This window comes from Saccostrea cucullata, unplaced genomic scaffold (assembly GCF_032062105.1).
Source record: "Saccostrea cucullata isolate Sc308-1 unplaced genomic scaffold, CSIRO_AGI_Scuc_v1 ctg9657, whole genome shotgun sequence".
Classification (NCBI taxonomy): domain Eukaryota; kingdom Metazoa; phylum Mollusca; class Bivalvia; order Ostreida; family Ostreidae; genus Saccostrea; species Saccostrea cuccullata.
Genome location: NW_026932579.1, coordinates 47,285 through 51,927, shown reverse-complemented (window position 1 = coordinate 51,927; position 4,643 = coordinate 47,285). Strand labels below are relative to the sequence as shown.

Below are 4,643 nucleotides of genomic sequence, written 5' to 3'. Positions count from 1 at the left end.
TTTATCAATTTTTGAAACACCCAGGGCAGTTTTGTTTGTGTTTGCCCCCCAGGGCAGATCTTACTGGCAGACAAACGCTCATGTGCTGGTACATACATTTCACAATTTTCTATATTTAAAAAAAATGTCTCGGAAACTAAAAAAGATTAATACTTTTACAAAATCACAGTATGAAATAAGTTCAAAATAGTAAAAGGAGAATTCTGCTTGTAGGGCTAGAGTATTTGGAACCTGATCCTATTGAAAATCTGCCTAAAAGTAGCCATGGCTACCAGAATTCTAATCCTACTGGACAAAACAGTAAGCCTCAGCAAGGCTGTGATCATTCCAGTAAATGTTTCAGACGAAGTAGAAGATCACAATGTCTGTCAGGGTTCAGATTTAATTCAACTTCTAAAACCTGTGTAGGTATGTACCAGCACAGGACTGTAGAATCTCACAGTAAATGGTGCCTCTAAGAAATGAATAATTTGTCCTTTTATGTTCTTGTGAAATAAAAGGAACAGATCCATTATAACTATTAAAAACATCTCTTCAACAAATGTTTTATTAGAAGTCAGGTAAATCCATCTAATACAACAATTTCAGGTCTCCCTTCGATGTACTAGAAGTGTAAGACCACTAAAGAAAAACATGCTTGAAATATCAATGTTATGTTTTGTGTAATCCACAAGATGAAACACACCCTTTAAGTCCGGTTTAATGGTGGCTTATAGGTCCTTAGTGGTGGTTTAATGGTTGTCTTTAAGTCACCATTAAGTCACCATTAAGCACCTTTAAGTAACATTTACACCACCATTAAGTTACCATTAAGCCAACTCAAAGTCCTTAATGGGTGCTTAAATGTAGCTTAATGAGCTTAATGGTGGCTTACAGGTCCTTAATGGTAACTTTTAGACCACCATTAAGTCACCATTAAGCTACCATTAAGCTAGACTTACAGGTGCTTAATGTCCAAACTCCATTAAGCTACCATTAAGCTACCATTAAGCCACCACCATTAAGCCACATTACGCAGTCGATACTATTGTTTATATGGGTGAAAAATTATTTCTATAGTGATTTGTTATCAATATTATAAATGTAGAGTTCGCACATATCTTGATTTGGTAAAAATAATGAAAAAGAACGAAATTCAAAAATTAAAAAAAACGCCACAGACAGGGCGCGATCCCATGACCTGAGGGTTGTAAGGCGAACGCCTTATCCATTAGGCTATCGCCGCTCTTGTCAATATATGGAAAATATTAAATATTTAACCTTTATTTTTTTCAAAATTTGTTTGGACATGTAAAGGTATCTACTAGTATTTTGTTGAACATTTCCAAAAGTCTTGAATTGATTTATTAATCAAAATATAAGCAATTTTATTTGTGGATCTTTTTGAAAGGCTTATAACACATTAATATTTTTACATTGAGTTCGGCTTTTAGATTGATGTAATGTGATTGAGTTCTTCGCTCTGTTATTCGAAAATTTTGTATGTAAGCATTAAATCATGATTGAAAATAAATTAATTATAGATAAAACACAAAAATCTATCATCGAAAAAGAAAGAGGAAAAAACAGATTCTACTATTATTTTTAATATACTGCGGATTAACGGTTTCTGTGTCAACAATTTAGTGACAATCCTCGCGTAAGAGTTACCTGGTTATATTACGTTTACAAAAACTTTTTTTAGAATATCATATTCAGTTTCAATTCTTTTTGTATCATAATGGGTATCAAAATAATTGACTTTTTACTATGAATCATAATTTTTAATTTGTTATATGCTTGCGTTAAATTTAAATTTTGTAAAAATAATTGATCATAAAATCTGTCAGTGTACGTTGTGTATGTATAGTTTCCTGTTAGTTAACCGGGGACGGGGGGACACCTAATTAAGATCTGTTGTCTGACCAGTCGGTTTACTGTACACTGATCATCTGTTAATCTACCCCGTTTCTCAATGTGTATACATCTGGTCGGATGTCATGTTGAATCTGATCGGCCGTTCCTCTGAAAATCGATTTTGAAATAACAATCATATTGAAGACCGACTAGATTTTGACAGATACTTACCGCTGTATTATTAAAAAAGAAATAAGGAATTAATTAAAATTATTCATGATGTAAAAGCCATTAAAAAGTTTTTCATGGTAAAAGTCAATCTTTGAAAAACTAAACATTTGTATACCAGTAGCCCCCCCCCCCCAAAAAAAAGGACAGAGTTTTTTTTTCATGAGATTATATAGTTATATTCCTGTGAATTCTGTAGCGGAATGTTTCTTTTAACACATGAAATAAAAAAACCATTTTGTTTTTAAAAGTAATATATATTTTGTGTTCATGAATATAGATAATTTTAAGAACAAATTGATTTTTGGTATTGTAAATTTAAGATATTTCACAATGATTTGCTCACGGTGTGTAATAATTATTTATTTTTAAAAATCATATACACTAAAAATAAAAACAACGCATGTAATAATGATTTATTTAAAAAAAATAATATACGGTTCTGATACAGGATGTCTTGTTTTATTATCACTGTAAATGATTTTTTTAAAAAAATTAGACACCTCGAGCAAGCCCCTGTGGCTATTAGCTAACTTTGTTCCCAGTGATCAAGTTTATGCATGTTGACAAAAAACTCGTAGAAATTATGATCGAGACAAAATTATGAGTTGGAATAGATTTTGCGTAAATGATATTAAAATAACTAAAAGTTAGTTCAAAGATTCTATATAAGATGCGTAAAAGTTTAATGAGGGTTGACCATTAAGTCACCATTAAGCTCAGCTTAATGGTGGCTTAATGGTAGCGTAATGAAGTTTGGACATTAAGCACCTGTAAGTTGCAGCTTAATGGTGGCTTAATGGTGGCTTAAAGGAATTAACTTCTTTAAGCCACCATTAAGTCACCATTAAGCTACCATTAAGCGATTGCTTAAAGGTGGTCTTTCGTCTTGTGATCCATGTGAGATTTTCCAGTGTGAGAGATATCAATGTTATGTGTTCTGTATGAGATTTTTTATTGTTACAGATATCAATGAATGCAGTGAGGATCCAGGGATCTGTCAACACAGCTGTAATAACACAATTGGAGGGCACCAGTGTGTCTGTCCCCCGGGCTATAAGTTAGGAAGAAATGGCAGGAATTGTGTGGGTAAGGCAGCTACACAATTGTATAATGCCCCCCCCCCCAACACTGCCACTACCACCACCCCCACCACCACAAAAAAGAAAAGAAAATGGAAAGAAAATTAAGTAAATTATCTTAGGTGGAAGCTATGTCATCCAAAAGCTGTAGATGTAAAAACAAAAAAAACATGACTATATAGAACTGCTTTCCCTACCTTACAGATATAATATTTTTATAGCCAGTGAAATAAATAGAATGCATGGGCAAAGATTCTGAAAAATAAAGACCTGAAGTATTTGACTATAAATCAAAGCTGTACACGACTCGTAAATAGGCAAACACCAGATTTGATATCATTATCTACAATACATCAATACCTGTCCAGGGTATACTCATCAGATTTGTTATACCTGAGTGCTTTATTGTCATGGATATCGGCGTGGAATGGCAACCCATGTTCTTGCTGGTTATCTTGCATTTCTTTCATTTTTAGGTCACCTGAATAAACTCAGGTGACCTATTGCTATCTGTTTTCATCTGTCATCGTGCGTTGTGCGTTAACATTTGAACATTTTCAGCTTCTTCTCTGCAACCACCGAACCAATTTCAACCAAATTTGGCATAAAGCATTTATGGGTGAAGGGGAACAAAAATTGTGATTTTCATGATCCCTGCCCCCCTGGGTCTTGTGAGGTGGGGCCAAAACCACTAAAATTAGTGCAATCTTTAAAAATCTTCTTTACTCCTGGACATCAAGCAGTCAAACTGTTTGCATGATTGTAATCAACAATGAGTCTTCTACTAAAATTGTGAAATTCATGGCCCTGGGGTCAGGGGTTTTAGTGCTAGGGCGGGGCTAAATAAGTAGGTAGTGAAAATGCATTATTTCTTTGAAAATCTTCTTCTCTGCTCCTGAGTATTAAATAAACCATAGTACATAGTTATGATGAGCAAGAGTGCCTTTACCAAAATTATGAATTTTATGGCCCCAGGGACAGGGGTTCTGGTGTTAGGGCGGAGCTCTATTGATTATATAGTGAAAATTCATGAATTCTCTGAAAATCTTCTTCTCTGCTCCTAGGTATTTAATAAACTAACTAAGTGCATAGTTATGATGAGCAAGAATGCCTCTTCCATAATTGTGTATTTTATAGCCCCAGGGTCAGGGGTTCTGGTGTTATGGCGGGGCTCTATAGATTATATAGTGAAAATACATGAATTCTTTGAAAATCTTCTTCTCTGCTCCTGGGTATTTAATAAACTAACTAAGTGCATAGTTATGATGAGCAAGAATGTTTCTTCCAAATTGTGTATTTTTTGGCCCCAGGGACAGGGTTCTGGTGTTAGGGCAGGGCTCTATTGATTATATAGTGAAAATACATGAATTCTTTGAAAATCTTCTTCTCTGCTCCTTGGTATTAATAAGACTTACTAAGTGCATAGTTATGATGAGCAAGAGTGCTTCTACCAAAATAATGAATTTTATGGCCCCAGGGTCAGGGGTTCTGGTGTTA

General features: G+C 34.3%; 1 long non-coding RNA gene across 1 annotated transcript; it reads left to right on the top strand.

Annotated features, from left to right (window-relative positions):
- The first annotated feature begins 13 nt into the window (after positions 1–13).
- LOC134235464 (uncharacterized) lies at positions 14–3,212 on the top strand. Its single transcript, XR_009985413.1, has 3 exons — positions 14–88; positions 214–408; positions 3,031–3,212. It is a non-coding gene; the product is annotated as an uncharacterized LOC134235464 (long non-coding RNA).
- Positions 3,213–4,643: the final 1,431 nt, after the last annotated feature.